The sequence below is a fragment of the Bubalus kerabau genome, chromosome 5 (genome assembly GCF_029407905.1).
Source record: "Bubalus kerabau isolate K-KA32 ecotype Philippines breed swamp buffalo chromosome 5, PCC_UOA_SB_1v2, whole genome shotgun sequence".
NCBI classification, from domain to species: domain Eukaryota; kingdom Metazoa; phylum Chordata; class Mammalia; order Artiodactyla; family Bovidae; genus Bubalus; species Bubalus kerabau.
Window position 1 is genome coordinate 47,510,547 of NC_073628.1, and position 23,141 is coordinate 47,533,687.

General features: G+C 37.0%; 1 long non-coding RNA gene across 1 annotated transcript in view; it reads left to right on the plus strand.

The window, feature by feature from the left end:
- Positions 1-20,782, plus strand: part of LOC129653852 (uncharacterized) — a 31,787-nt gene extending 11,005 nt beyond the window's left edge. Inside the window, exon 2 of the long non-coding RNA XR_008715239.1 lies at positions 20,162-20,782. This is a non-coding gene — a long non-coding RNA (uncharacterized LOC129653852). The remainder of the gene's footprint in view (positions 1-20,161) is intronic.
- The last annotated feature ends 2,359 nt before the right edge of the window (positions 20,783-23,141 follow it).

A 23,141-nucleotide genomic window follows, 5' to 3' on the forward strand; every position in this document is an offset into this window, starting at 1 on the left:
CAGTTCCTGCTAGGCTCCTCTGTCCATGGAGTTTCCCAGGCAAGAATTCTGTAGTGAGTTGCTATTCCCTTCTCCAGGGGATCTTCCCAACCCAGGGATCGAACCCATGTCTCTTGTTTGGCAAGTGGATTCTTTAGCACTGAGCCACCAGGGAAATCCCATATTTTCATTATAATTAAAAAATAAAATGAGAGTGATGATGTTGAAGGATACTAATGGAGCTGAATTCCATGATTGTAATAGGAAAAAAATGGAATTTCAGAATGATAGAGCTTGATGGCATTGCTTCAATACCACAGTTGAAGTGAAAGCAATTAATGAACTACAACAATTCCAAGGGAAACAGACCATTTCGACACATAGAGACTTGTGACAATCAATCCAGGATTCTTCAAATAAAATAAATGGACAGAGTATATGGTTCACCTTTTCATATATAGGTAGAAATTCTAGATCTTCTGTTCAGAAATCTTAATATAGCTAATATTATGGGGATTTAGGTACTTTCTTCTTGTGTCAAGGCTTAAGCCAGTTCACAAATATAGCACTGTTTAGAGAAGGAGACTCATTCCCTTTAAGGAAAATCCCTTCAATATAGTTGTATGATTAGGTCTTTAATCTTCACCTTGATTTTTCAAAAAAAAAAAAAAAAAAAAAAAAGCAATACCAGGTTAACTGTACACTGGAAAAAGAAAACATCCAGGCATTCCTGGGGTTGCTTGTTATTGACTTAGATCAGGTGCTTATCCTCAAAGACCCTAAATGCCATAAGCCATGAGTTAGTGTAGTCAAGTGACAGTTGAAAAGTTGACTTAAGTCAGTTTAATGGGGGTTTTAGTAGGACCATGAATGTATCCTGTGGTTATTTACCCAGTCCCAGAAAGTACAGTGGGAAATAAATGCATTTAGTTACTGGCAGGAGCTTTGCATTTGTCATTAAACTTTGTAGTGAGGATGGAAAGATTATAAAATTCTAATTATGATAATAAAGGTATGAAAATGTTCCATATGAATGTCCTCCCAAGATGTCAAACTAAAAGTAATATTATATCTCTTGAAAAATTGCTAAGACTACTGCCATTAACTTATATGTGGTGATTTTTACCACATCCCCGTTAACTTGTCTATTTGGCCATTAAAAATGTTAAAAGAGTTATGGAAAGTAATGGTAGAAAATTAAAAAAAATCCAATTATTGGTATCAATTTTATCTGTGATTCTGGATGTGATAAGTACACTGAAGAAAATCAGTAGAGGCCCTGTACATAATGATTTAGAGTATACATTTATTTTTTCAATTCCCACAATAAAAAAATCAGAAATAATTTAATTTATATAGGAAAGCCAAATATATAGCTTTAAAGGCTTCAACTAGTACTGTCATCTGGGTTTCTATCCTGCTCCATCCTGCCTTGTTATTCCAGGTAATATCATGCTGATCCATTTAAGAAATGAGACAGAAACCACAAACATTCAAAATGAAATATGACTCATGAAATGATAAGCTTTACTAAACCATGGTATGAAATACAATCTAAGTTCAATTTTTTAAAATAATTTATTTTAACACCAAGTAATTCAGATCAAGAGATTTCATAAGAATAATACATAATATTATAACAATAGTGAGTCCATATGGATCAATGTATTTCAAATACACAATGCTCCAGAAAGTGTTATAGTTGAACAATTCTGTCAAATCAGTTCCCTAAAGCTAAAGACAGTTTTAACAGATATGTTGATTGTAGCCTTTTGAGAACTTGAGCAGGTAATCCAGCTAAGGCATGTCTGGAACCCTAAACCAAGGAAATTGTGAGATAAAAAATATGTATTGCTTTAAGTTCCTAAAGTTTATGATAATTTGGTATACAGTAATAGAAAACTGATAACAGATTTTTTTGGTACCAGAAGTGAGATGCTATGATAACAAATAACTAAATATGTGAGTGCTTTGGAGCTAAGCAATGGAGCTGAAATCTCTTTGAACAGGTTTTTAGTAGAAATTTAGACTTGTAGCTAAAGGCTCACAAGGAAGTGTGAAACAGGTAATTGGAGACTCAAGGAATGGGGATCGTTATGTAGTGGGAGAAAACTTAGCAAAATTATCTCCTACAGTTATGTGAAAATCAGAATTTTTAAGTGATGAATTTGGTATATAAATAAAAAGATTTCCAAAAAAGTTGTTGAAGGTGATACCTGATTTTTTCTTAATGCTTATAGTAAATTGAGAAAGGTGAAAGATACTGAAGGAAGACTATTAAACAACAAGAAAATGGTAGTTAACAGTTTTGAAAATTCTATCTCAGATGGAAAAAAAGATGCTAACATTAAAGGATTCACTATCAGAAAATTATCCTTTTCTGAGGAGGAAACGGCAACTCACTCCAGTATTCTAACAGGGATAATCCCATGGACAGAGGAGCCTGACAGACTACAGTCCATGGGGTCTCAAAGAGTCAGACACAACCGAGTAACTGAGCATATCAAGAAAGTATACTCTATAGAGAACAGACTTATGGACATGGGGAGAGGGGAGGAGAGGGTGAGATGTATGGGGAGAGTAACACTGAAACTTACATTCAGTTCAGTTCAGTTCAGTCGCTCAGTCATGTCCGACTCTTTGCGAGCCCATGGACTGCAGCACGCCAGACCTCCCTGTCCATCACCAACACCTGGAGTTCACTCAAACTCATGTCCATCGAGTCGGTGATGCCATCCAGCCATCTCATCCTCTGTCGTCCCCTTCTCCTCCTGCCCCCAATCCCTCCCAGCATCAGAGTCTTTTCCAATGAGTCAACTCTTCGCATGAGGTGGCCAAAGTACTGGAGTTTCAGCTTTAGCATCATTCCTTCCAAAGAACACCCAGGACTAATCTCCTTTAGAATGGACTGGTTGGATCTCCTTGCAGTCCAAGGGGCTCTCAAGTCTTCTCCAACTGTATGTAAAATAGATAGCCAACAGGAATTTGCTCTTTGTCTCTGGAAACTCAAACAGGGGCCCTGTATCAACCTAGAGGGGTGGGGTGGGGAGGGAGATAGGAGGGAGGTTCAAGTGGGAGAGGACATATGTATACCTATGGCTGATTCATGTTGAGGTTTGACAGAACAACAAACTTCTATAGAATAATTATCCTTCAATAAAAAAATAAATTAAAAAATGTAATCAACAAGGAACAACTGAATAGCACAGGGAACTCTACTTAATATTCTGTAGTAACCTTATGGGAAAAGAATCTGAAAAAGAAAGGATACCTGAATTGTGCAAGGAAATCACTTTCCCATATAGCTAAAACTAATACAGTATTGTAAATCAATGGAACTCCAATATAAAATAAAAATTAAATGAAAAAAATTCTGTAACACAATTTTCCTTCAATTAAAAAATAAATTAATTAAAAAAGAAAGTATACTCTAGAGAAAAGGCTGAGGTGTTAACTGCATACCTCAGAAAGATGAAAAGGTTCAGAGTATTCAATCACATAAAGGATCTCACGAGGTTGAGGTTATGTCTCATATATACTCTCAAAGTATAGGGCCTCTAGGAAGCTTAAGGGCATTTTGCCTCATTAGAGAAGGTGTTACCTAAAAAAAAAAAAAAAAAAAATTTGTGGGTGTAGCATTTGCCTAGTTGAGTGAATCCCAGTGAAATCTAGGGGAGACCTACAAAGATTTTGAGAAATTTGCTTTAGTGCAGAATTGCTAGCTTTCACTGAAAAGGGCTGTAAGGGAACAGAATGAAAATGTCTGAAGTCTCAGAATTCTACTGGAAGCAATCAGGCTGATAAGCGTCTCCAAGACACCTGCTACCTTTCATCAAAAATAAAGTATATGTGACTCAAAGACACACCAAGAGCCCAGACTGTAGAACTCAGAGGTAGGAAGCATTATTCCTAGGCTTTGAAAACTAATCAAGAACTATGGTTGGAGTTTGCCTGGCCAGATGTCAGAAATGTACCAGTGACTCCATTTTACTTTTCTCCATTTTTGAATGCACAGGAAAACTGTTCATGCTAAGTTGCTTCAGTCACGTCCGACTCTTCTGTGGCCCCATAGACTTTAGCCCGCCAGGCCCCTCTGTCCATGGGATTCTCCAGGCAAGAATAAAGGAGTGAATTGCCATGCCCTTCTCCAGGGGATCTTCCCAACCCAGGGATTGAACTCGGATCTCTTGCATTGCAGGCAGATTCTTTACCATCTGAGCCACCAGGGAAGCCACTATACCTGTTCCCCTATTGTATGCTGGGTGCATTTGAGCAAGATAACTTTTTCTTCAGTTTCAAAGGTCCGTAAGTGGAGAAGAACTGTATTCTAAGAGCTGTACTTAAGAGGTCATTCCCAGAAGCCTCGGTAGTACATGGACCAGATCCAGATGATGAGATTATTTGGGACCTTTGAGGAAATGCTGTTGGGGTGAGAGACTGTATGAACTTTGAAAGAGGGTAAATGTATTTTGCAAGTGGGAGGATTGTGAATCACTGTGGCCTGGGTGATAGACTATGGCAGGTAGGTTCTATAATAACCCACAAAGTCTCCTGCCTCAAGAGAAGTTCACATTTTTGTTTTAGTTCTGAGATGTAGGGGGCCATTTAAAAAGACTGGAAAGAAACATTCAAATGTTAAGAACTTCTCCAGCTGACATCAAATAAAGAAATGAGAACTTGAGATTATGGTCATATGGGGCTGAATGTTATCATTCACCTGAAAGAGCTGTAAATGGGTTTTCTTCAAAGAGCTCCATATGAGAATCCATGGTGATCAACACCTTCTTTTCGAATTTGTGGGATCCAGAGAGGAGAAACTAGCTGATCCATCAGACTTTTGACCTACACAGAGGTGATAAATTTGTGCTTTTTAAGCCACTAAATTTGTGATAATTTTTTATGGCAGCAGTAGAAAACCAAAACAGCAGTATATGTATGAGAAGAAAGAGGAGGGAGGGTTAGTATAAAAGACACAAATCTTGTTCATAAAATAAGGTGAAATCAATATATAATGAGGTGATAAATCAATAAATGCTACAAACCTTATTATCTCAGTTCAGTTCAGTTCAGCCGCTCAGTTGTGTCCAACTCTTTGTGACCCCATGGACTGCAGCATGCCAGGCCTCCCTGTCCATCACCAACTCCCGGAGCTTATTCAAACTCATGTACATCAAGTTGGTGATGCCATCCAGCCATCTCATCCTCTGTCATCCCCTTCTCCTCCTGCCTTCAATCTTTCCCAGCATCAGGGTCTTTTCCAGTGAGTCAGCTCTTTGCATCAGGTGGCCAAAGTATTGGAGTTTCAGTTTCAGCATCAGTCCTTCCAATGGATATTCAGGATTGATTTCCTTTAGGATGGACTGGTTGGATCTCCTTGCAGTCCAAGAGACTCTCAAGAGTCTTCTCCAACACCACACCTCAAAAGCATCAATTCTTTGGTGCTCAGCTTTCTTTATGATCCAACTCTCACATCTATACATGACTACTGGAAAAACCAATAGCTTTGAGTAGACAGACTTTTGTCGGCAAAGTCACGTCTCTGCTTTTTAATATGCTGTCTAGGTTGGTCATAACTTTTCTTCCAAGGAGTAAGCGTCTTTTAATTTCATGGCTGCAGTCACCATCTGCAGTGATTTGGAGCCCCAGCAAATAAAGTCTGCCACTGTTTCCACTGTTTTCCCATCTATTTCCCACGAAGTGATGGGACCAGATGCCATGATCTTCGTTTTCTGAATGTTGAGCTTTAAGCCAACTTTTTCACTCTCCTCTTTCACTTTCATCAAGAGGCTTTTTAGTTCCTCTTCACTTTCTGTCATAAGGGTGGTGTCATCTGCATATCTGAGGTTATTGATATTTCTCCTGGCAATCTTGATTCCAGCTTGTGCTTCTTCCAGCCCAGCATTTCTCATGATGTACTCTACATATAAGTTAAATAAGCAGGGTGGCAATATACAGCTTTGACGTACTCCTTTTCCTATTTGGAACCAGTCTGTGTTCCATGTCCAGTTCTAACTGTTGCTTCCTGACCTGCATATAGGTTTCTCAAGAAGCAGGTCAGGTGGTCTGGTAGTCCCATCTCTTTCAGAATTTTCCACAGTTATTGTGATCCACACAGTCAAAGGTTTTGGCATAGTCAATAAAGCAGAAATAGATGTTTTTCTGGAACTTTCTTGTTTTTCCATGATCCAGCGGATGTTGGCAATTTGATCTCTGGTTCCTCTGCCTTTTCTAAAACCAGCTTGAACATCTGGAAGTTCACGGTTCATGTATTGCTGAAGCCTGGCTTGGAGAATTTTGAGCATTACTTTACTAGCGTGTGAGATGAGTGCAATTGTTCAGTAGTTTGTGCATTCTTTGGCATTGCCTTTCTTTGGGATTAGAATGAAAATTGACCTTTTCCAGTCCTGTGGCCACTGCTGAGTTTTCCAAATTTGCTGGCATATTGAGTGCAGCACTTTCGCTTTATTGAGTCCATCTTTGCATGAAATGTTCCCTTGGTATGTCTAACTTTCCTTATTTTGCTTACAAAATATCTCTAATATTTTGCTTACTAATCTATAATTATTACTAGCATGATTAATTTGTTGGTATGAACTTTATTTAGATGAGGGAAGATAAAGCCAAAAATGTAAAACAACCTTACTGAGATCACACTAGAGGTAATCTCTTGAAAAACAGATACAAACTCAAATTATCTGACTACTATACTAGAGGACTTCATGGTATATCATCTGAAATATTCTTCTGCTCAGAATTTGTATCATTACTACATTGCATTTTACTTTTTGCAATGAAATATATTATAAAATACTGAAAATCAGGTCAATTCTTATATTATGGTGGAAGTATTTCTACATATCCTGTGCCATAAATTATATAATCAACCCAGCAAAATAGTAACCATTGCAGTCTCTCCTTACATTCTCCAAATACGTCAATCTTGGATCCATTAATAATGGTGATTTTTTTTTTTTATAGAAGGCTGTGAATTGGCAAACCATCAAGAGTACTAAAGTCAGACTTTTTTCCTGTTTTTTTTTTTTTTTTAATTTCATTTCCTCATTCTATTTTATGAAATTGGTTTATGTTATTTGATTTCTCATTAAATTTTATATTTGTAGGTTTATTTTATGATATCTCTGATGTGCCAAGATTCCCTTCCCACAAGTGGTAGTAAAAAAAAAAATGGATAACTTTGAGGAGATAGCTTATTTGATAACAAAAATTGTGTCTATATGCTTTTCTATTAAGAGCATTATGTTATATTTATTGTTTTAGGAATAACCTAAGGATTTCTATGTTTGGTATTCTCTTTGGCTCTTTTTAAACCATTCTTTATGTCATGTATGTACCAAAAATACAAGTCGGATTTATAAATGCTTTTCATTTCAAATTTTTGTGTTTATGACTAGGACTTACATGAGTAAACCATAACTGTAAAACTAGGGTGGAAACTACTTAGATCTCTTGGAACATTGTAACTTTTTTTAATAAAACAAGAAAAATAAATTAACCCTCTATTCTTCATAAGGCTGTTGTGAGAGTTAAGTAAGCAAATTGGAAAATGTAGGGGCTTCTCTGGTGGCTCAGTTGGTAAAGTGTCTGCCTGCAATGCAGGAAACATGGGTTCAATCCCTGGGTCAGGAAGATAGCTTGGGTTGCAAAGAGTTGGACACAGCTGAGTTACTAACACTTTCAATTTCATTCTCCACAGAATCCAGAACAAATACACACATATGCCACATACTATTTTGCAGACTTTTATAGATTCCAGGTTAAGAATTCCTCTTACAAGCAGAAAGACCACATTCTAATATAAAATTTCATCATTCATCATTACATATTTACATTTTATTTATGCAAAGAAAATATAATACAGAAGCTACTAGAAATTAAGATTTAATTTTATATTAATTTTGATTTTATTGTTTACATAGCACTTACATAAATTTTAAAAATAATGTGTCCAAATTTTATGTTTTCAGCTATAGATCCTCAAGATACATAAACAGACTCTCTGTTATATCTCAATGCCTCTGCCAAAATGCACTGGACAATGGTGAGCCCCTGAATAACTAGGATAGCTCTTTCCAGTTCTCCTGAATTTTTAAAATATGGAGTCATAAACTACAATAGCCCATGGACTACTGTGCTTACCATTACAAAACAAAGCCAACATCCTCCATGGGCACTATGTAAAAGAAAGAACCAAGTGAACACTGTAGAATACCTTCACACACGAGCAATGATCACCACCAGGTACACTTAGGTAGGTAGGTATGTTTAGTTGCGAAGTCCTATCCTACTCTTTGTGACCCCATGGACTGCAGCCCGCTACACTCCTCTGTTCATGGGGTTTCCTAGGTAAGAATACTGGAGTGGTATTCCCTTCTTCAGTGGATCAAGTGGAGAATACGTATTTTTAATTCAATTCTTTAAAGTATGAAGTCCACTGTTCTGTAAACTTGAAACAACTAAGCTACCCAATACCTGCTTTCTTTTCTCAGGATGTGAGATAGAGGAAGAAAATTATGAAATTAGTTAAAGATGATACAGAAACATGATTTTCAGTCCCATAAGACTAAGAAAGTCATTCTTCCAATTTTTTGCCTGTTGAATTTAGGATAGAATGTGGTTAAAAGGCAGTAAGTATTCAGGGAAATGGAGAAAATAAAAAGAAAAGTTTAGATATAAAGATCAAACATAAGAAAACTAAATTAACTGGTAATCACAGCACAGTGAAAGATACTGGGAATTGATAAGCCTGTATATTAATCTCAGCTCTGATAGAAATAGAAATTTAAGTATTCTAGAATCTTTTGGTTAAAAGTGACAGAAACTCAACTTCACTTAGCTTAAGCCAAAGAGAATGTTTTCTTTTAGATCACTGATATATTTTGTGTCATTTTAAATCTTTCAACTTTTTTGACATCTACCTTAAGGCTCAAAATATAATTTATTTGGTAAATGCTCAAAGTGTACCTAAAAGGAAGGTTACTCTTCATTTATTGAGGAAATAATTTTTTTAAATATCAGGTAAGTCAATTTGATTGAAAATGTTGCTCAAGTACTCTATATCCCTAGTGATATTCTACTTGTTTTATCATTTTTTTAAAAGAAAGATACTGAAATTTCTGATTGGACTTGCAGATTTTAAAATTCTTCTTCTTATTCATATTAATTTTTACTTCATATGTCTTGAAACTTTGTTATATAATTGTGAATTTGTCTACTTTTTCTTGCAGTCTAGTAATTTTTGATCCATGTATTTTAAAGTGCTGTTTTTTTTGTTTGTTTGTTTGTTTTGCTGTATAACAATGTAACAATAGTGGGAAACTTAAATACATCACTTTCAACATTAGACAAGTTATTCAGACAGAAAATTAATAAGAAAACATAGAATTTGAATAACACTATAAACCAATAGGACATACCAAATATATGCAGACATTTATTTCAACACCACCAGAAGAATACTTGAGAATTCTTCTCAAGTGCAAACAAACAGAACCTTCTCTGAGATTAATATGTTGGCCAACAAGCTAATTCTAACAAATTCAAGATTTACATCATATCATATATCTTTTCTTACTGTAAGGATATGAAACTGAAAATTAATGGCAATGAAAAAGAAAATAAAATTACAAATAGATGACAGGTAAACAATACACTTTTGAACAACCAATGGGTCAAAGAGTAAATTAAAGCAAAAATAATTTTTAGAAAAATGCAAATGGAAGCACAAAATACTGAAACTTAAAAGATGCAGCAAAAGCATTTCCAAGAAGGAAATTTATGGCAATAAACACCTATACCTACATTAAGAAAAATGAAAAATTTCGAACAACCTAAACTTTACACCTCAAGAATTAGAAAAAGAAGAATAAAAGAAGCTCAAAGATAGTAGATGGAAGGACATAACAACAAGTTGAAATAAATGAAATGGAGACAAGAAAAGCAATAGGGAAAAAAATTAGTGGAACTAAGACATGTTTTGAACAGACAAGCAGAATTGATGAACTTTTTAGATTGAACAAGGAAAATAAAGGACTCAAACAAAATTATAAATGAGAGAAATTAAGCAAACTTGGGGAAAGAACTTCCTGACAATGAATTTAACAATGATTTCTTAGATATAACACTAAAGCACAAGGAACAAAACAGAAAATTCTTTCATGATGAAAACACTTAACAAATTAGGAATAAAACGAAACTTCCTAAATATGGTACAGAGTACTTTTGAAAATCTTATGAGTGAGTGAGTGAGTGAGTAAGTGAAGTCGCTCAGTCATGTCTGACTCTTGGCGACCCGGTGGACTGTAGCCCTCCAGGCTCCTCCGTCCATGGGATTCTCCAGGCAAGAATACTGGAGTGGGTTGCCATTTCCTTCTCCAGGGGATCTTCCTGACCCAGGGATCGAACCCAGGTCTCCCGCATTGCAGGCAGATGCTTTACCGTCTGAACTGAAGGGTTTAGAGGCCATCAAATGGACATGACCTATAAAGGAAATTTTGATGGTTTTACATAGAAATGACCTCTAATGGAAGAGAACACAAATGGGAACTACTTGAGATACATTTCTATGTAAAATGTAGTTTGTACATAATTCAGCATTTTAAATGAGCACTCTGCAATCGAGACCAAATATCAATCATCTCGAGGTTTCCTACTATGTACCAACATCAAATCTACATAGGAACAAATGTTACTCCTGCTTTTCTCTTCTATATCAAATGTTTGAAAATCTTATAGCTAATAATATTCTAAATGGTAATGATTTCACCATAAGACCAAGACGAAGACTATGATATCCTCTCACCATTTTATTGAACATTATGTTGAAGATTCTATTCTGGGAAATTAGGTAAGAAAAAGAAATGAAAAGACATCCTAGGTGAAAAAAAATGTGAATATATTTATTTGAAGATGATGTGATCTTTTTTATAGGAAATCATAAAGAAACTGCTTAAAAAAAAACTGATAAAAACTATTAGAATTAATGAGTCCAGTAAGGTTTCAGTATATACAGACTCAGTATACAAATGCCACTTTTATTTCTCTCTACTAGCAATGAACACTCCAAAACGAAATTTAGAAAACAATTGCATTCACAAAATCTTCAAAGATCATAAAAATTTCAGAAATAAATTTTACAAAAGAAGTGCAAGACTTGTACACTGAAAACAACAAAACGTTGTTTAAAGAACTTGAAGATATAAATAAATGTAAAGACATCCTTTGTTCCTGGATTGAAAGACTTAATATTGATAAGTGAAAATATTCCATCAATTGATCTATAGATTAAATAGAATCCCTATTAACATCCAGTTACCTTTTTCTTTTTTATTTTTGGCATAAATTGTTCAGCTGATCATATAGCAATGCCTTATCACATATTTTAAAAGGAATAACTAAGTTAGAGGACTCACATTTTCTGATTTCACAATTTACTCCAATGCTACAATGATTAAGAATGAATAAATACAACATGTTATTAATATATCCATTCAATGATATGTTATTTTGCAATAAAAAGAAATGAACTAATAATACGTGCTACAGAATGGATGAACCTTGACACCATTATGCTAAGTAAACAAATTCAGTCACAAAATACCACATGTTTTATGATACCTTTCATATGAAGTGGGAAAATATATATAGAAAAAAATTAGCCCAGTGCCTACCTAGCACTGGGTTGGGCTTTCCAGTTGGCTCAGTGGTAAAGAATCCACCTGCCAGTGGAAGAGGTACAGGAGCCATGGGTTCAATCCCTGTTTCAGGAAGATTCCCTGGAGTAGAAAGTGGAAACCCACTCCAGTATTCTTTTCTGGAAAACCCCATGGAAAGAGGAGCCTGTTGGGCTGCAACAGTTCATGGTGTTGCAAAGAGTCAGATACAACTGAACACACATGCATGAGGGCTGGGCCAGAGGGCTGAAGGGTGCTAGATGTGGGCTTTGTTTTGGGGTTGATAAAAATGTTCTAAACTTAGATTGTGATGATGTATGTACAAGTCTGTAAATATGCTAGATCCATTTAATTATACACTTTAAATGGGTGAATTTTATGGGATGTGAATTATATTTCAATAAAGACTTTTTTAAAACCATGGAAAGAAGATGAAACAACACTTTTCAGAGGCAATTTAATGAAAAAAGAAGGCTTGATGAGCCATAATAAAAACAGAGTTGGTTTCTTTTCTTTTTTTTCTTCCAGTATTTTACCTTCAGTTTTGAAAGATATTCTAGTTTTCATGGGTATTTCCTATTTTGAATTTTTTTTTTCTTTCAGAATTTCAGAAGTGACACTGCTCTTTTGGCTTTCAATGTATCTGAAAAGAAGTTTGCTATCATTCTTATCTTTGCTATCCTGCATAATTTGCCTTCTCAAACTGTTTTTCAGGCTAAATCAATTTGATTGAATCAATTTGATTAAGAACTGCCTTTAGATTTCTTTATATTTTTTATTATTGGGTCTCATTGAACTTCTGAGTTTATAGTTTTATCAAGTTTTGAAAAATTTAAGATGCATTTCTTAAAATATTTTTTCTAGCCACTGCTCTTTCCATTTGTTCTGGATACAAATTACACTTAACGCTGCTTGAAATTGACCCAAAGTTTACTAGTGTGTTTGTTTTATTCTTCAAACTTTATCCCCTCTATGTTTATTTTAGGTAATTTCTATTACTATGGCTTTAAATAACTGTTCTTTTCTTCTCAATATTTAGTCTTCTTTTATTTCCATCAATAATAGTTTTCAGTGAAGACATATTTTTCATCTAAAGAAGCTGGGTTTTGGGTTGTTTTATTTCTTCTGGGTCTCATTTTGTTCAATATTTTATCTACACTCTTGGACATATGGAATAGTTATAATTTCTGTTTTAATATTCTTCTTTACAAATATTTTATCTGTCATTTCTTTTAACAATATTTTTATTCATTATGAATTGTATTTCCTACTTTTTTGCATACCTAGCTATTTTTACTATATTCAATACATTGTGAGTCTTAGCAGTTGAATACTGGACTTTAAAAAAATTGTTTAAATATTCTTCAGCCTTTTAATGGTATATAATTAACTTATACGAAAAAAATTTTATCCTGTATAGTTTTGATCTTATGCTTTGTTAAGTAAAACCACATCAACCGTTAGTCTAGAAATAATTTTGCCTAGTTTTGCACCAATACCCACCCTAGTAGTGATTTATTTCACTCTGGCTATTTATCGTCCTCTGTGAGTTCTGGGTGTGTGTATACTCAGTGGGTAATCATGTCTGACTCTTTGTGACCCCATGGACTGTAGCTCTCCAGGCTCATTGTGCCCATGGGCTTTCCCAGGCAAGAATACTGAAGTGGGTTGCCATTCCTCCTCCAGAGGATCTTCCCAACCCGGAGATGGAACCCACATCTCTTATGTGTCCTGCATTGGCAGGCAGGTTCTTTGCCACTGTATCACCTGTGAGTTCTAGGGGAGTCCAGTTCTGCTCTTCTTGAGTGTTTCTGTTCCTGGTCTGTACGTGCATGAGCTTGATAAGTACTCAGCTGAAGATTTCAGGTGCGCATCGGGGGTCTTCATATCTCTTCAGTGTTCTATTTCTGGAGCTGCCTTCTTTCTGAAGAGAGCTGTGGCCTCCTGTTTGTCTTTGTATATTGGATATCATTTTTTTGGTAGCTTTTGGCTTGTTTTTATTGATGATTATTCAGCAATTAGTTGTGATTTTGGTGTTTCTGTAAGAAGGGAGTGAGCTTGAAACCAAGTGGGGCCCTATAGGGCTCCCAGGGGTGGGGGCCCTTTGGTCCCCACTTTCTGGTAGGCAGGACTCCAGCCTCCATGACTTTCCCTGAGTTCCAAAAGGTGGGCCAAAACAGTTGCTAATCAACGGAGGAGCAGCCAAGAAATCACCGGAGTTGAGATTAAAGGGACAGAGAACCTCATCGAGATAAGGAGCCTGACCACCTGAGACAAGATTAAAGGAGTGCAAGCCCTGTTCTCTCTGGTGGCTCAGAGGTAAAGAACCTGCCTGCAGTGTGGGACACCCAGATTGGATCCCTGGGTTGGGAAGATCCCCTGGAGAAGGGCATGGCAACCCACTCTAGTATTCTTGCCTGGAGAATGCCATGGACAGAGGAGCCTGGCAGGCTACAGTCCATGGGATCACAAAGAGTTGGTCAGGACCAAGTGACTAACATTTGACTTTCACTTTCAAGCCCCACTCATTCACTAATCTGGTGAGCACCCATCTTTGAACAACTGTTATAAAACTCTTCATCAAATTCTCTGGGGTTGAGACACAGTTTTTCAAGGCAGGAGCCTGATGTGTCTCCCTTGGCCTGGCAAAGCAATGTGCTAAGTCACTTTGGTCGTGTCCAACTCTGTGAAACTCCATGAACTGTAACCCGCCAGGCTCCTCTGTCCATGGGATTCTCCAGTGAAGAATACTTAAGTGGGTTGCCATTTCCTCTTCCAGGCAAAGAAATAAAGCTATCCATTTCTATTTCACCTAAAACTCTCTATCCAAGATGTGATTTTGCACCTGGGTGCAGAGAGCCTGAGCTTCGCTAACAAGCTCAAGTCCTTCTGCTCTGGCATCTTCTCAAAGGACCCAGACCTTTTTATTTTAGTATTTTTTTTTAACATTGCAATATAATACTAATATGAAACAAAGAACTGCTTCAAAATTGGGAAAAGAGTATGTCAAGGTTATATATTGTCACCCTGCTTATTGAACTTAAATGCAGAGTACATCATGCAAAATGCCAGGCTGGATGAATCAAAAACTGGAATCAAGATTTCAGGAGAAATATCAACAATGTAAGATATGCAGATGACACCATCCCAATGGCAGAAAACAAAGAGGAACTAAAGAACCTCTTGGTGAAGGTGAAAGAGGAGAGTGAAAAAGCTGCCTTAAAACTCAAACTCAATCCAAAACACTAAAATCATGGCATCCAGTTCCATCACTTCATAGAAAATAGATGGGAAAAAAATGAAAACGGTGGCAGATTTTATTTTCTTGAGCTCCAAAATCACTGCAGATGGTTGCCGGGGTCCAGCCCCGGCTGATCCAGGGTATTCGAAGCATAGACGGCGTCGGTGAGGATCAGGATACAATAGCTTCAATTAGATATTAATTAAAGATGTAAAGAGTAATAAAATGAGGATAGCTCAGTAGGAAAATTCAGTGGAGAAAAGAAGCTGAGTAGCTTGGTTTACGTGGGAGACCAACAAAACTTCAAGAGAAGAAGCTTGCACCACTTACGTAGGCCGCAGGCATCCTTCCGTTCTCCCAAAGGAGAGGAGACACTGAGGCCTCCCCGGTTGGATCTTAGAAGCCCAGGCAAAATTAGTAAGCTTGGTGGGTTCCGCGCTCCAGATGGAGACTCAGCCAGAGTGAGAGAGAGAGCGACATGGGGAGACCAGTATTGCGAGAAACTGATCCCAATTCTTTATTTTCCATGGTCTACTTTTATACACTGAGATGTTATGCAAAAGTCACGTGGGGTCAGCAGTCCTGACTTTTATCAAAGTCCGGTGCTTCATACAAATGTATACAGAGGTCTTAGGGGTGTTACATCATCTTCTGGGCAGGGGGCCTGCTGACAATTTATGACCCTCTCCTTGTGACAGCGGTCAGTCAACCAGGACACTTATTTCTCCAGGGGTGATTATTTTTAAAACCGACGCCACCCAAATAAAGTTACATTCCTATAGGGTGAGGGTATAGTGGGTTTTAGTTAAGGAAAGAATTTACTTAGCCTAAGGCCTAACGTGATTTATATCAAAGGTTAATATTTAGTTCTTCTATATATTCATTAATGTGTGTAAGGGCAGGGGATGTGGAGACTTAGCAACAAACATTGGCTCAACAAATGAAAAACCCTTCACCAATACAGTTTCTAATCAGCCCACTATACTTATACTAACGGTTTTCTAACTTTTCTAAGGAACCTGTTTTTAGAAGGTTTAAAGCATCTTGTGCCTCTCACGGATGGGAGGCTGTGAGCAATCACATGTGGCCGGACAAGCCTGTCAGGCAGGCCAGAGAACCTTCAGAGGAGTTTGTAGGTTAAAACACTCCTAGCACACCCAGGAATTATTATTAACTGGAGCTCTAAGTTAACTCCTTCTCCAAAAGAGGTGGTGGGGAACAGCCCCCTGTAAAGTCAGAGGTGTAGGTGAGAGCACAAAGTAGTAAAGTAGGCAGGCTCTGGTTATGGGGGTAGATGCTCGAGGATTTCCAGGGGGACTCCTGAGGCTTGGATCCCACCTTTGCGTATGTCGAGCCTCCTTCCTCATGACCTTTGCCACGGGCCGAGTGCCTCACTCTGGCCCCCAACAGATGGTGACTGCAGCCATGAAGTTAAAAGATGCATGCTCCTTGGAAGAAAATTTATGACAAACCTAGACAGCATATTAAAAACTAGTGACATCGCTTTGCCAACAAAGATCCATATAGTCAAAGTTATGGTTTCTCCAGTAGTCAAGAATGGATGTGAGAGTTGGACTATAAAGAAAGCTGAGTGCCGAAGAATTGATGCTTTCAAATTGTGGTGCTGGAGAAGACTCTTGAGAGTCCCTTGGAGTGCGAGGAGATCCAACCAGTCCGTCCTAAAGGAAATCACCCTGAATATTCATTGGAAGGACTGATGCTGAAGCTGAAGCTCCAATACTTAGGCCATGTGATGTGAAAAGCCAACTCATTGGAAAAGATCATGATGCTGGGAAAAATTGAGGGCAGGAGGAGAAGGGGACGACAGAGGATGAGATGGCTGGATGGCAACGCTGACTCAAAGTATATGAGTTTTAGCAAACTCTGGGGTATAGTGAAGGAAAGGGAATCCTGGCGTGATGCAGCCCATTGGGTTACAAAGGGTAGGACATGACTTAATGACTGAAGAACAGCAAATAATCTCTCCTAGAAATTTTTATTTTATTTTAGGAAAGTTTAAAGTTTGTATTTTATTTTACAAAATCATGACACTTAGAAATAAATCAAACTTATTTAAATACCAGGTCTGTATAGAAAAAGAAGAGAATCTGCCTTTTAACACCATTGATGTACATGTTGCCATTATGTCATAGAACTTTGAAGGACAAAATTAAAGCTTTGCTGTGTATATAATAAATAATGTGATATGTTTGAATAATGATTTTAAATATACACATGCACACATACATACACATATATCTGTATGTTTATAAGTGTGTTTTATATATATATGTGATACTTATGCATGAGTAGAAATAGAAATATCTATATATATTTAAAAATAAATGGAGAAAGATAAAGTATGGAGCTGTATAAATTTCAGACAAAGGATATTTCAGAATGAGAAAATACCTACAATTTATAATCTCAGTTTACACATGTAGGATGATAGAGAAAAAAGATCAATTTATATTTGAAGCAAGCAGAAGAAAATAAATAACAAAAATTATAACAGAAATTGATGAAACTGAAAGCACACAAACATTAGGGAAAATTAACGAAACCAAAAGCTTGTTCTTTGAAAAGCTCAATTAAATTGATAAATTTGCAGTTAGATGAAACAAAGCAAGGTTGTTTTTCTTCTCATTACTATTCAACATCATACTAAAACTCCTACTTAGTGCAGTATGACAAGGTAAAGAAATAAAAGGTGTACAAATTAGAAAGAAATTAAATACAGGAAAAAAAATGTTGAAACTAATAAGTGAGTATAGGAAGATCACAGGAAACAAGATTATAGACAAAAATCAACAGCTGCACTATATACTGCAATGAGCAAGTAGAACTTGAAAATTAAAAATATACATAGATATGTGCATGGGTTAGTACATACACATATATTTCCCTGTTATGTCAATTGAGAAGGTCTAGAAGAGAACACTCCAGTAAAAAAAGTGCCCGTATCTTGGTTTCTTGTACTATTTCCCGTACGAGAAACCAGGGCTCCTTGGAGAAATGGCTGACTATAGGACTGGAGCAGGAGATTTACAAGATGCGCCTAGAGTATTCTGCAGTGCCAGAAAGTATAAAAGTGCTCATAAACAAACAAACCCCACATGATGGGGGTATGTCAAAGAGACACAGCCAACTGAAAGAGCTCCCAGTGGCTGAAAGCTGGAACAACTTGAGCAACAAAATAAATGGTTTTGTACTGAGTTACAACTCCAGCATAAAATAAATATTCATGAAACTGTTAAGTAAGTGGAAAAATAAAAATAAGTGAAGAAATAAACAGATGGGGACTAATCTCTTGCAGAAGAATTCCAAATGATTTATGTAGATACTGATTCTAGGAGGTGGATACTGCTTCTTCCTCCTTATCTGTGAACTGTGCATAATGACTTCCTTACAGAGGTGAAAAAGGGCAAGGGAGAAACATATTGGAGAATCTTGTCAAATACTACCTCAGTCATATGATCAGACTTAACAAGAGAGGTAACTTATATCAATAAAATGTTCTCTTGATACAATGTGATAACATTGGCACTTTATCTTTGGGTCCTTCCAAAAATATAAACCTAACTTAATCATGAGAAAAACATCAAAAAAATTACAATTGAGGGCTATGCTATAAAACATCTGACCAGTATTCCTGAAACCTATGAGGTTATGTAAAAGGAGGAAATTCTGAGATATTGTAACAGCCAAGAGAACCCTAGGATACATGAGGTTCCTGGAACAGAAAAACGACATTAGATAAAAATCAGGCAAACCTGAATAAACCACAGGTACTTCAGTGGTTAACAATCCATCTACCAAACAGGAGACCTGGGTTCGATTCCTGTGTTGGGAAGATCCTCAGAGTAGGAAATAGCAACCCACTCCAGTATTCTTGCCTGGGAAATTCCATGAACAGAGGAGCCTGGCGGGATACAGTCCATGGAGTTGCAAAAGGGTCATATATGATTTAGCAACTAAACAAAGGTAATTGATATTTGTTCATTGACTGGAACCAATGTTCCATACTAATGTCAAGTGTTAATAAAAGCAGAAATATGGGTCAGATACTCTGTATCATCTTAGTAACTTTAGAAATTTAATTAAGACACTCTCTTAAATAAAAATGTATTAAAGAAAGAAAATAAAAGCAAAAGGATTGATTTGTGAACCAGGATATTATTGAGCCAACTGCAAAGTTTTAGGACCTGAGACCTTCCATATCTGGTAAGCTGCTGCTGCTGCTAAGTAGCTTCAGTCATGTCCGACTCTGTGTGACCCCATAGATGGCAGCCTACCAGGCTTCCCCGTCCCTGGGATTCTACAGGCAAGAACACTGGAGTGGGTTCCCATTTCCTTCTCCAATGCATGAAAGTGAAAAGTGAAAGTGAAGTCGTTCAGTCATGTCCGATTCTTCATGACCCCATGGACTGCAGCCTACCAGGCTCCTCCATCCATGGGATTTTCCAGGCAAGAGTACTGGAGTGGGTTGCCATTGCCTTCTCCTATATCTGGTAACAGCAGATGTTAACAGTGTTAAGTAGGCCTTTACAAGGCAATTGGAGGGTGTTCTCATAACCTTTTTTGTGGTCTCAGTTCCTTTAATTTTCTACTGTCTATGATTTGTGTCTCCATTCTGGAAGCGTCCTAGGAACATGTAAACACTCCCTATTGTCTCTAACATTAAATAAGGCTTGCATTATATAATAGTCCTTCTGAAACTACTATTCAACTTTTTTTTTCTGGGATCTCACTGTTCATTTCAGAAAATCTGGCTGCAGTAGTAATTGGCTTCACTTCCTCACTCTCCATAGTATACTCAGACTATTCGGTCTGCATCATGCCACTAAAAATACTCTTGTCAACATTACCAGTGACTTCCAAACATTCAATTCAAAGATTTGCTTATCTGATTTTAGCCAAATTCTCAACAACATTTGGCACAAATAACTCTCCCACCTTCTGGAAACACTCTTATTTTGATTTCATCATAACACACAACTTTTTTTTTCCTGCCTTACTGGCTTTTTTATTTTAGGCTCTTTCCCTTACTTCTCTTTTTCTGTTAGGCCTCTAAATGTTACAGTACATGAGGGTTCTATCTAACGTCCTCCACTGCTATTCATATATACTATTTACTTAGGTGGTTGCAACATTTTCATTTAGTTATTAATACATATTTCAAATTCAACAGAGTCAAACAGCTCTTATTTTAATTCCACTGATTTATTTCTCTCTACCTTTCTGATTGCAGCCATGAAATTAAAAGATGCTTACTCCTTGAAAGGGACGTTATGACCAACCTAGATAGCATATTCAAAAGCAGAGACATTACTTTGCCAACAAAAGTCCATCTAGTCAAGGCTATGGTTTTTCCAGTGGTTGTGTATGGATGTGAGAGTTGGACTGTGAAGAAAGCTGAGCGCCGAAGAATTGATGCTTTTGAACTGTGGTGTTGGAGAAGACTGTTGACAGTCCCTTGGACTGCAAGGAGATCCAACCAATCCATCCTAAAGGAGATCAGTCCTGGGTGTTCACTGGAAGGACTGATGTTGAAGCTAAAACTCCAGTACTTTGGCCACCTCATGCGAAGAGTTGACTCATTGGAAAAGACCCTGATGCTTGGAGGGATTGGGAGCAGGAGGAGAAGGGGATGACAGAGATGAGATGGCTGGATGGCATCACCGACTCGATGGACATGGATTTGGGTAAACTCCAGGAGTTGGTGATGGACAGGGAGGCCTGGCATGCTGCAATTCATGTGGTCGCAAAGAGTTGGACACTACTGAGCGACTGAACTGAATTGAACTTTCTCTATCTCAGTAAATAGTACAATCATCTATTCTGTTGTTCAGAGAATAAAAAATTTTCCAAATCATTGTCAAGTCCTTCTGATTTAACTTGCAAACATTACCTGTTCCCATCTAATATTCTCTGTCTACACCACTAACATCTCAATTCAATCATTTTCACTGTTTACATAGGATTCTGTAAGACCACTTAACTAGGTATCATTTACCAATGTCTATTTATCTGTTTATCAATGTTCTATGGTATTTAAACAAAATTTTCTTAAAAATCCCTACCCTGCATGCAGATGGTAACCAACATCTTTCTACAGGATATCTGCAAATATGTGCGAGATTTCAATTTTTATAATATTTTCTATCCCTTAGTTTGTAAACCTGATGGACTCTGGTTTAGAGTTCATGTATTTTTAGAGTTCATGTATACATTTAGAGTGCATGTATTTTTCCTCCCCCGGTTGTTTTCTTCTCTGGCACATGGCACTGTGATATGGGACACATTCCTCTTACAAGGCTTTTTCTCAAGTACACTTATATAAAGCATAGATGTAAATTATTACCAACATTTGAGGTATTCTGGAAAATCACAATGGAGCACCAAAAGACTCAATGTTAGATGTTGTTATTATTAAGAATATCTCAAACATTCTCAGTGCTCATAATCTTCTTAATAGAGATTTTTCCCCCTCTATACTCACAAATTGCAATTTTTCATAACACTTTTTCTTCTCTTACTTAGTTTTCTGTATACTGATATTCCTGTAAATTTATTTTGCAGTCCAGCTTACATGCAATTTGTTATACTGCCTCTTTCCAAACCATGTCTCAGTGGAGGCAGTCAGGAGAGAAAGGGCATCCTTCATCTTTCACATTCAAAGTGACCTATCAAATTATTTTTCTAAATGAAAACCACCTACTCCAGACAGAAACTATTCTACTCCTTAAGGCATAAAACAAGCATTTAAAAAGCTCTAATATGCATATATTTATTCAAACATTTCCTAGCAATCGTCTCCTTTGACTATGCGATACACTCCAGATTTTTAAAAATATGCAATCTGGTCCTCATATTCTGTCCTTAATGTTATCTTCTCTTAAATCCCCGTGTGCATGGCATGCTGTGGTCAAAATAGTAAGTTTCTCCTTCTTTAACCAGACTGCAACCTTTCATGCTTCTGTACCTTTCCTCATACATGTTATTTTTGCCAGGAATATCCTTCCATAGTTGACCTCCCAGGAGAGTTCATGTGTTAAGCACAATTCTCATATTTCGCTCTTTAGGCCCCAAGTAGAATAATGTGCTCTTTTCCAGGTTCCTCAGCTCCTTCTTGTCTATACCACCAATCAAAGTGGGTTATAATTATTGATCTGAGAATCTTTTCTTCTTGACAAGACTGTGTATCCCTTGAAAAAAATTTTTTATGGTACCCCAGCAGCAAAGAGTTCTAATTGTCGATACATATTTATTTTCATTCAGTGATTGTTTTTAATGCACAATTATACTAATTCTTTGTTTTGTGGGTTCATAGATGACCTTTCTTCATCTGACCCTTTGAATCTCTGCTCCTGAAAGAAATATCTTCACAATTTCACGTCATATTTTTAGATGGATCTAATTTAAGCTTGCTCCTTAATATCCTTATATTTTTAGGGATGATGCCTAATCTTTCTAACCCTCATTTATTTCTCTGTACAATGGGCATCATAGTGCCATAATTACAGGTTTTTTTTGAAACACCTACTAGATGATACTAAAATATTCAAAAATGTTTATTAGAAATAAAGAACAAGTTGCATTAATGAAGGATTTCTGAAAATATAGCTCAGTTCTAGGTACCATGTCAAGTATTTAAGTCCAGTCTTTGTCCTCCACCTCTTACCTTCCCTCAAATTAACTCCTCCCAAACTATAATGAGTAATTTCCTCTTTGAAGAGGACATTTTCTTTTGCAGATTAAATAATTAGAATTATCCGCCCTTCCCTTCATGTTTTGACCTCTAAGCATGTGCTTGTAAGCAAAGTTTAAAGCAGGTGTTCTGTCCCAAGGCTGGAATAGCACATCTTTGAATTATGGAACCACTACATTGTTTATTTGGAGAAGGCAACGGCACCCCACTCCAGTCCTCTTGCCTGGAAAATCCCATGAATGGCGGAGCCTGGTAGGCTGCAGTCCATGGGGTCGCTAAGAGTTGGACACGACTGAGCGACTTCCCTTTCACTTTTCACTTTCATTTATTGGAGAAGGAAATGGCAACCCACTCCAGTACTCTTGCCTGGAGAATCCCAGGGTCGGGGGAGCCTGGTTGGGCTTCCACCTATGGGGTCGCATAGAGTCGGACATGACTGAAACGACTTAGCACATTGTTTATTGCTAAAAGTCATATGGCAAAAACAAAAACTTTAGAATTTATGCAGGAATATACATGT